Below are 11,372 nucleotides of genomic sequence, written 5' to 3'. Positions count from 1 at the left end.
GAACAAAAAATCAATTTCCAAAACAATATGACTACCATGATATGGTGTGTTTGAAGGATCTTCAAATTTTCATTTGAAGAATGGTCTCTTATGAATTATGTTGATCTCAAAGGTCAAGCTCGTTTGGACAAGACTAAATATCCTGTTATGGTCAGAAAGCGCATAAGGACTGTAAACAATACATGCGTTGTTAATGCAAAGAAGGTCAGATATTTTAAATATCATTGCAACGTGCACATGTTTTGTAGCCATGAGGGGTGTAAAAATTTTAGAATTAAAGTCCAGCCTGCAAACGATACATATGTGGCAGATGTGTATAGTTCTGGTTTAAATTATCATCACAATCCTAATGACAATGGTCAACTGGTTATTTGGACGCAACTGGTACATTGGTCAGGAAAATTGACAAGAACACCAAAAGAGTTCTGTACTATGTTCTAGTTGTAAATGTCCCTTTACCTAGAAATTCGAGTGTCACGTGTCCCGTTGTTGAGATGATTAGTTCAGCACATGACATAGTTGCAATTTCTCAATGGTTGAACGCTTTTAAAGCATTCGTCTTGAAACACAAACTGACCTGGCCAGTATTCACGAACATGATAGGTATAACTGGCCTTTTAATATATTTTTGTGCTTCAAAAACCTTTCATTTAATTGCTCTATAAAAGAATCAATAAATGGTATAGCTATTGTTATACGATAATATTTTTCTGGTGTAATATCATCAATGCAGAGGTTGGCTCGATTTTTGTTAATTTTATTCTGACGTTTAATTGAAATACTCACGCCAACCACATCAGCCATTTTCTGAAAAAAATAATAATAATCGTTTTGTCAAAATCTTTACCTCGGATTCTCTTTACATTTTATTGAATTCTTGTTCAATATTATCACGTAAACATTGAATACTTGTCACAGTCATTTCAGCTAAGTCCACAGCTTCTTTTAAATCAAGTTCAACTTTTTGTAATAGTTTACATAGAGGCAAACCATGTCCAAACAACTCCTAAATAATAAAATAAAAATTGAAGTTGAACAAAAAAAAAAACATTTTTGATTCATTAAACACCTTAATAACTTGTAAAGAGACAAAAAAATCAGAATCCATAGATTTTTGACAGGATATTAGCATCTGTAGCTGTTAAGTCTTTCCACTCAGATATCTTATCGAGTGCACTGACCACACAGGGATATAATTCCACAAAGTCATGAATTGCCGAATATCTTTCAACCCATCTTGTGGCGCATAGGCGTTTTAATGATTTCGATTTAGGATTAAAGTCACTTTCTTCAATTTCACTAAATAACATATCTTGTCGTTTAGGTGTGTTGAAGAAACAGTACATTTTGTAGTGAGATAAAAATAAAAAAAAATAAATAGAGAAAGGGAAGTCGGGGTAGTGCAGAGTAATGTGGCAAATTACAAAGGGTATGAACAATTAAGAAGGTATGCATATCGGCACTTAAATTACATTATTTTTATCCTACTACAGAATATTATTAGTTGAGTACGGAGTTGATAATCTGTCATAAAGTGCAAAATATATGTGTGTTCACTTACCTCGTATGGCTGTGAAAAGTACTCGTTGATCCTTGTTGGAAAGGATACATCTCTGATTGGCGTGGATTGATGCACGTTACTATTATTTTACGACTTATAGTACAATATTTTATACCATTTATGAGTTCACGTTTTGCTTATGCACTGTCGACTCTTTGTATTAGCGATATAATATAAAGAGAGAAAGGATTTGATGGCGTGTAAAGATTAGGAGTACTTTGAGTTATAATATTGATTAATATTTTATATTTTATACATTATGAGTTATTTGGAAATTGTAATTCCCTAATATATGTTTGTCTTTGTACATTTTATAATTATTCGTTTGCTAGTGTCACAGATTTATGTATATTATATTTTATTATATATTTATTCGCTTGCTTCATGCAGTGTTTGAAGCAGAGTTTATTATTTGACATTTGGTTGACTCGCATTTCAATAACTTATATATCAGAAGTCTAGTCGCTTAAGAGAAAAGTACATCGGCCCATCACATATTATGTATGTCCAGTCCCTCGCTCGTGATCTAGACTGCAGATGTATTTTGGCAAACCAACGTCTGGGAGAGACAATGAATTGACAAGCAGTATTTGAAGTGTAGTTTATTATTTATTTTTATTTGATGTCGGTGTAACACACATTTCAATTAACTACTCCGACGTTACTCCGACCATGGCGGGTTTCCCTTTGCGTAACGGGCCTAAGTGCCATTTTTTAAAAATTATAATATACTCCCACCACGCATCCCCCCAAAAAACTATGTATTCGGTGCCACTGCGGAAGGTTAACATTACGGTTAAGATGACGTAACACTGGTATTTGTTGTCTCTGTCTTACCAGTGCGTAATATAGCAAAAGTACGCTCGGCAGAACACATGTAGCTCCTTTAGTTTAATAATTAGAGTAAATCTACCTATTATGAAACTTAAAGGTAAGAAATTTATCTTTGTTTGTACGTTAGTTTTTTACAATAATTAAATGTTTAAGTGAGTTTTGACCATTCTTTAATTGACTGTATATTATATACATATAACTTGTTTAAAAATTGAATTATCGTAAAAAACTAACGTACAAACCTTGATAATGTTCTTAATCAAGTTTCATAATAGGTCGATTCACTCTAATTTTTAAACTAAAGTAGCTACAAGTGTTTTGCCGAGCGTAATTTTCCCATATAACGCACTGATAAGACGGAGACAACAAATATCATTTTTAGCACGAGCGCTTGGATTTTGAGCGGTCTGAGCTGTTTTTGTAGTCGTAATTTTAGAACACTTTGCGCCAAATCCAACGGTACAGAAAGCGAGATTATCTGACTTTTGGTTGTGGAGTTATGATTTTTAGTTTATTTTTTGTACTTGGAAAATTAAGTGGGCGCGTGCATTTTTGGTTTTTTTTTTCCCCGTCGATCGCTACCGAACTCTAGAATCCGACTATTTGTCGTACGGGAAATCGAAAAGGCTCTATGGTCCGAGTACGTACGACCTTCATTTCTTCCGTAATCTGCGTAACAAAAATTTGAAAAATGATTTACGTGATTATTCTTATGAACAGTCGTTTCCATACGGTATACGTCTGTATACCGTTTTAATAAATCATTTTTTTGAACATTTTTATTCGCCGGGGGGGGGGGGGGTACAACTCGCTCAAAGACCTTTTATAATGATTCTATCTACAAATTATTCTTATATACAGATCGATTTACATTAATAAACAACGCCTGAAACGAGTGCGAAAAAATCATTTTTTTGAACATTTTTATTAAAAAAAAACTAAAAATCATAACTCCACAACCAAAAGTCGGATCACCTCGCTATCGGTTCCGTTGGATTCGGGGCAAAGTGGTCTATAAATATACGACTAAAAAAACGGCTCGGACCGCCCAAAAACACGAAAAACCACTTTTGTTTACACTGGGCCAACCCGTTAAGACACATTTCAATCTCTGATTCTTTTATAAAATAAACCATTTTACCTACCTATCAATAATAATCGATTGCATTAGATTCGAGTTTATAGACTCACCCGGTATATAACAAATTCACCCGGCATATATTTAACATTCGTAAAAAAAAACCATCCACCCTACAGCTATAAACAAATACATCCATGAATGCCGGGTGGGTCTATGTATAGTGTATACTTAACCAAAATCTCCCAATATCTCCGCAAAAATTTGAAAAATAATTAAGAAGGGAGTACTTGACCTTTTTTTTGCCTTTTATTTACATATAAAAATAATATAAACTATATATTTAAATTTTTTAGTCCAAATGATTGCTAATGATATAAATGTTGATTGGCCACCTGTTGAAACTATTGTTAAGATTAACAATCCTGCAATTGTTACACCTAAACGACCTAAGACTAACGTGTACAACAACGTAGTAAGTATTTTATTTACCACTGGAATAAAAACTAAATAACTAATAAATTGTTATATAATTTTTTGAAAGTCATACAATATATTAAAGAGGCAATAATTGATAATCGAAAAATAGGATATGATATTATTCCTCTTGACTTTATTGAAATGTATTTTAAAAAACACGGTATATTCAATGTTCAAATTTTTGACTACATAAATAAATTCAACATTCATATTCAAAATTCCTTCGATAATACTTTTAAATCAATCCTTCAAAATCAACAAAAAATTTTTTCGGTTATCAATCAGCACAATTTATTAGATATATACTCTTTACAAGAAAACCTTTTAATTTCAATGATGTTAAGTAATGATTCTCATATTAAAAAACAAAAAAAAAACAATCATCAATAATTTCAAACGGAAAATAAGTGATGCCATTAAGAGCAAAACTTTGAAGAAACAACTTTGTTTTGAATTTTGTATGTTGTATGGATTTTATATAATGCGTTAGCAATAACATCATAAATTTGGCAACCTTTGATACGACAGCATGCTAATGATACAGATTCCCTTTTAAAACTTTTGGAGTTTATCCAGTGGCATGTGACCCCGATATAGCTCTTTTTTCCTTTTTTCCAACAATCAGCTGTTGTAGATACATACAAAACTGATGATAATATATCAGTTATATTGTCTACCATAGATAAATAAAGTTTTTCAATCTGTGATTTTAAATTTTTACTGGACATAACCTTTAAATCTTTTGGTAAACCTAGTCTAACCAAATTTACAAAATATGGTTTATCAACCACAATCAGTGGTTGAGTATTACTCACAATAAATTTCAATAACAAATCATTTAATTTGTGCTGAGTAACACCTTCTTTACCAGATCCACAAAGTTCTAGTGTTGACTGATGCAAGGGTTTTGTGGTTTGATCAGTTTCCAAACCAAAACACTGTCTTTTGATAACAACATTTTGTTTACCATCATTTAAAGCATTTTCAAAGTCATTGTTTTTGTATTGATGGACTCTCTGAAACATATCAAATAATAAATACAATTATTATATAATTTATTAATGCATGATTATTTTGACAATTAAATAACAAATCTAATCTAATATAAACATAAGCAGCACTTGGTAGGTGCATTCGCTTATTATGATTTAAAAATACGTGGGTGATTGCCACCAACTCCCTCTTAATTCTTACTAATATTTTACCACCACTACTGAATGATAAGTAAAAATAAAAATGTTATCAAATTTAAACTCCATAGGTACGTCAAAACCATTTAAAACGCCACGAAGGCAGAATTAATAAATTAGTATACCTATAAGGTATTAATTTATTTTAAACATAAATAATAACAATCAGTTATTTACAAATAGATAGTAATATACTATATAATATAAAATAATAACGGTTTGTAACTGTTATTACTTATTTTTCTAATAGTTATTGCAGAAAATTACAGTCCATACCTATATGGTTATCATTTTATATTTTGAAAAGTATAATAGTATAATCAGAAAATTAAAAATAATCCTGTTGTAATTTTTATAAATTATTTAAGTGGTCTATGATTTAACATGAGTATTACTTAAATTGCATTGTATTAATTGTGTTACCTATTAAATGTATTATTTCTGACTGTTGTCTGTGTGTGCAAAATGATACTCTTGCCCCACTGAAAAATTACCGTGGGTACAAGTGCAGCCTCATGTACCCCCCAAATGCCGCTACTGAATATAAAACTATTATTGAAGTGGCCAATAGATAATAGCCATAGTCAATAGTCAAGAATTTCAATGTAAAAACCATAAAGGTAAACATAATATCGAGTAATAGATACTATTCTAACATATCTAAATTCTCTTTTTTTTTTTTTGGTCAGTACCTACTTCCTATATCCATAGAATAACTAATATAAAAATATAAATATACTATTTGTATATTAGTTATTCTATGGTATATCTGACAAAAGTTATCATTATTTTTAATGTTATAACCAGGGCTCGTAAGTTCATGCGTCTGCATGTTTTTTTTGCTACACAGGAAAACATGCTAACTGAGATACAAATCCGTTTCATAACAATAGTAATAATAATATGAAGTTTGATAGTGCATGTTTTAGCATGTTTCGGGTGTAAAAGTATATTTGGCATATAGTCGACTTTTTACAGTTGTTAGTGCATATTATTTCATGGAAATATTTTTTAGACATAAGTATTTGAAAGTTTCTTGTTTCTTATTTATTTTTCCGTTTACAAAATTATAGTATTTTGGTTTATTTTTATTCTCATGTGAATGTGTGAGTACCTAGGACCTAGTAGGACTTATTTAGATTATATGCATTTTACGTAGAACCCCGGAAACAATGTAATCGCTACCACTACCATCCTCCATCGTTCAAAGTTCGTCGTCGAAACGAACCTGTACAGGCATGTACACGCGTGCGGCTTCTCACCAACCCGCATTTATAATTTTGTACATTGGTACAGTATATTTTTCTTGCACTCGCTTGTAACGATTCTGAAGGTACGGACCACCCATTTCACCGCTATGCCGCGCCACCGATACCGCGCGCCCGCGTACCGACACGACGTTTTTCTCGCGGACTAACGTTAGATAGCGCTCACTGACCACTCATTGGAAATCCGACTGGGGACCGCCGATTAATTATACAATTGGTCCTTTCGGGGGGGTTAATTGAGACAAACTGGTAAGAGCATACGTTATGGATAGATGCATATGTCCGTCCAACCCATAACGACCCGGAAAACCGTTATCGGCACCGAAATGGGTAGGTTGTCATTCGCTCGTCTGGCCGTCGGTAATGAGGGTCACAGCACATATAGGTAGGCCCGACGGCCGTCTCACCAATTCCGTTTTCCCGACCAAAATACTGGTAGGGATAGACACCACCGTCCAGAGTCGTGGGTAAGGCCGTAAAACCCCTTACTATCCGACCGCCTGGTCACAGTGCCTATTTCCACCAGTAGTCTTAACTTTCTTTTGTTGCGTCCGTATACGCATCGACTCTTTGCTTTCCGACCATATCAAGCGGCATAGTAAAACAGTCTGGGTACGGCATTAAAACCCCGTACTTACGATCGCTATCCTACGATACGAGATTTGGTCGATGTGGAAAGAGTCTAGTGAATAACATATTCTTATCGCTCCGAGAAGCACATATTAAATTGTTAGTGTGCCGGCGAATATTAATCTATTGGCTACTACTGCGAGAACCGTAAGTCTAATTTTTATCATTTGCATTGTTTATACGAGATCGTGATATCTCCGTTCTGTTATTGCCAATTCGACTAGAACATACCAAATTATATTTATATAATTATATTTTGGGATGCTGCATCTATGCATGTTATTTATTTATTTATTTGGAATGTGCTGTAAACGTCGGCCATCAGTGCCGAAAAATTATATCGGAATATTTATTAGAAGAAGCTTATCTGATGTTGAAAAACATATAGTGAGTATTCACTATGATACATCATGATTTTATATTTTCTAAGTAGGTAGGTAGGTATTATTTTACTTATTATTTTAACTATATTAACATTTTAGGTGTTGACAAACTTATGGTCACCACCATTGAATTACATATATCCATTACTTGAACAACATACCAAAAGAAATTATTGACTTATGCACATGCAACTTGATACTTAGAATGAAACAAAAAAAACAAAACAGATTGAACCTTAGTCCTATCATTGAATACAGGTATCATATCATGTGGCAGACAGAACTTGCCCTACGGGGCCGTAGGGACTCTGGTCCGATCAATTTTAAATGTCGTTACCTACACGTAAACAACACGTATCTCCAATTTTATCAAAAACCATGTTTTGATTTTATAATATTATTTAGAATCTCCTTGTGGTTATAATTGATAATAGCTATAATATTGATAAAACCCACGTTTTCCTCCAAAAATCGTTAAAATGTGATAAAATTAATTACATAAAATAGTTTCTTCACTCTCCTGAAAAATGTTTAAAATGGAGATACGTGTTGTTTACGTGGAGGTAACGATGTATGAATTAAAATTATGTTTCTTAAAGGGTGTGACATAATTGTTTGTATTTTTATTGTAGGTGAAGCTGAACCATATATTAATGAAGGCAATTTTCGTGCAATTATTGAATATAAGGCAAAAGATATGGTCGATTTTAAAAAATTTTCAGTGTGAAAGTCGTTACAAATACACTAGTCCAAATATCCAAAATGAAGTCATTTCTTCTTGTGGTGATCTAATATTAGATAAAATTTTAAAAGAAGTTAATGTAGCCAAATGTTTTTCTGTATTAGTGGACGAGACAACTGATATTTGAGTCAAAGAACAATTGACATTATGTATACGATATGTGGTTGGCTCTGGAAAAGATGTATGTTTAAGTGAAACATTTTTAAAGTATATTGAAATTAATAGCTTAACTGGAAAAGATATTGGATCTACTATTATAAATAGTAATTATTGAACAATTCGATAATTTTGATAAAGAAAAAAATTATATTTTTTCTTAATGATTTTATTACATATATTTAAATTCATGCGGTATTGACCGCAACAATAATATGTACGGTCAAGGTACGATGGTGCTTTAAAGGAACCCAAACTGATGTAAGGGAAACTTATCCTAAGGCCTTATATGTACACTGTGCGGCATATTCGTTAAATTTAGCTGTGTCTGCTGCTTGTGGTATTCAGGCGATAAGAAACTGTTTGGGTGTGCTTGAAAAAATTTACTGTTTTTTTAACACACTCAAACGTAAAAATGTCCCGTTAAATTTTATAAATGAAGGTAGTTTAGACACGAAATCAAAATCGCTCAAACATCTGTGTGCCACAAGATGGTTAGAACTGTATGCAGTGGTTAATGATTTCGTAGAATTATTTCCTTTTGTTGATGTTACGTTAGAACATATTATATCAGAATGGAATGATACAACATCAACTGATGCTAAAATGTTACATAAAGCTATGGACTCAGAGTTTATAATTTCTCTCCCAAGTTATTAAAGTAAATATGAGGATCCTTTTTTTTTTTATAAAAAATCATTTTTAATAAAAATTCTGTTCGATTTATATTAGTTATTGTTTTCATATGGTTTACCTTTATGTAAACTCTTACAAAAAGTTGATATTGACCTGAAATAAGCAGTAGATCTTGCTGAAGCCAGCATTACTACTTTGCAAAATGTACGTGAAAATATAGGTGAAGAGTTCAAAAAGTTATTCAGAGAATCTGAGGTAAAGATCAAAAACAAATGTGTTACTTATTAACTATTACATGCACTTGTTATTTCAGAAAATGGCCGATGTATTAGATATCAGCATATCGATGAAGCGTTTAAATAAACTATGTATAAATCGCGCCAATCCTGATATCAATGATCCTGAAGAATACTATTGTGTAACGATAGCTATACCGTACATTGACTCGTTTGTTCAACAACTAAATGAGCGATTTTTGTGTCGTAAAAATATATTTAAAGGTTAGTTATTTAATTTTGATTTATAAAATACAAATTTATTAATATTTGTTTTATAGGATTTCATAGTTTGTTTACTGGTTCATATTCTGATGACTTTGGAGAAATCATACTGTTTTATCAGAACTACATTTGTGGCGTGCTATATTAAAAAAAAATGAAAATGATCCAAAAAATAGTTTAGAAGCAAGCAGGAGTTATTTTCAAATATTCATCGTTTGCTGCTTATCTTATGTACTCTACCATTATCGACAGCAACACCAGAGGGTACATTCTCATGTTTAAAAAGGTTAAAAAGTTATCAGCGTAACACAATGACAGAGGTATTTCTTCCCATATTTATTTTAAGAATAAAGGACAGCTTGTTATAATTTAAAAATATTTCTTCTTTTAGACTCGTCTGAATGGTTTGACGATGTTTGCAGTACACAAAGAAGTGTCACTTACCGCCGACGAAGTTATAAATGAATTGGCTAAAAAACCAAGAAAACTTAATTTTGTTCTTTCAATAAACATTTTTCACTTTTAAAATTTATTTTCTGTAGAGTACATTACCATGTTTATATATTTAATATTTTTAAAAAGGAGGTGACCAAGTTCCCGTGATAAAAACAAAATGTTTAACCCCCCCCCCCACCATTGAAAATCCCTGAGTACGGCCCTGGAAAAAACTCAAGACTTTGTTAAAAGATTTAATGACACATTTGATGAGTTAAATCGAAAACACAAAAGTGAAGGAATTTAGTTAAATAGTACTGATTTTGAGGCAAATATACTTTACAATACATAATATGAATTTTTAGTTTTAATTTTAAAACTTTTTAGTTCACAATTAATAATTAACTTTTTTAAAAAAGGTTTTGGAAAACACGATCAATTGGCTAAATATTTGGGAGTAAAATAATAAAGATGGTAAAATATCTGATCATGAGTTTCTTACTCAGCCAACAGCTGAAGGCCTAAGAGTTACGTTGCAATCAACTATAGATTTTTTTTTTTTATTGATCTATTTTTTTACAACTTGGCATCATAGGCCATTAGTTACAGTTTTTTTTTTTTTTTGGATAATTTTGTTACATAATTATATTTACATTTACATTATATTTGGTCTATTAAATTAGTTGATTTTAAAAAATTAAGTATTTTCCTATTTTGAGCGGGATCCGGACCGAGTAGTGAATCAAGTGTTTCTGTAATGTTGAAGGTCCTGTTGATAGAGTTGGCATTCCGTTAGTATGTGTTTGATGGTGAGGGGGGTCCCACATCCTTCACATGTGAGAGGTTCTTCTTTTGACATGAGGTATCCATGTGTTAATCCGGAGTGCCAAATTCTGAGTCGATTTATAGTGGTTTCTTCTTTTCGGTTAAATTCATGATTTTTCCAACTGAATGTTGTTCTTTTTATCTGGTTTAGTTTTGTGTCTTGGTCGTTCCAGAGTAGATGCCATTTTTTCCTTATTTGTGTTTTAACTGCTTTTTTGATGTCGTCATATCGCATCCCTGGAATAATAATGGCATAACTCAAAAAATGTCGATTTTGAGTTGGCACCACTGCTGAAACCGCGCGAACGATATCTCTTATTTGCGCTCATCAATTTTATTCAAACTTATTTTTTCACTGCTGGATGGCGTTAGTGTCGTTAGTGTAATGTTCTGAAATGTTTAGTTTGTGATAATACAATCGGCACAACTACAACTAAATCAGTACCAACCAAGCGTTCGACGCCGGAGGACGTTTGTTCAGTGGCATTTTTAGAGTTGTGCCGATTGATCGCTGATGCAGGTAATTTTTTTTTTGATTTGTGCCCTTTGTTCTCCAGAATTTTCTGAGTTGTGCCTTTTGCTTTGTAAGAATATTTTGATTTATGCCTATATAGTTTTCTTGGATTTTATAGTAAATTTCTAACAAATAAAGAT

Source organism: Acyrthosiphon pisum, chromosome X (genome assembly GCF_005508785.2).
Source record: "Acyrthosiphon pisum isolate AL4f chromosome X, pea_aphid_22Mar2018_4r6ur, whole genome shotgun sequence".
Classification (NCBI taxonomy): Eukaryota; Metazoa; Arthropoda; class Insecta; order Hemiptera; family Aphididae; genus Acyrthosiphon; species Acyrthosiphon pisum.
Note: the sequence above shows the minus strand (reverse complement) of the source record.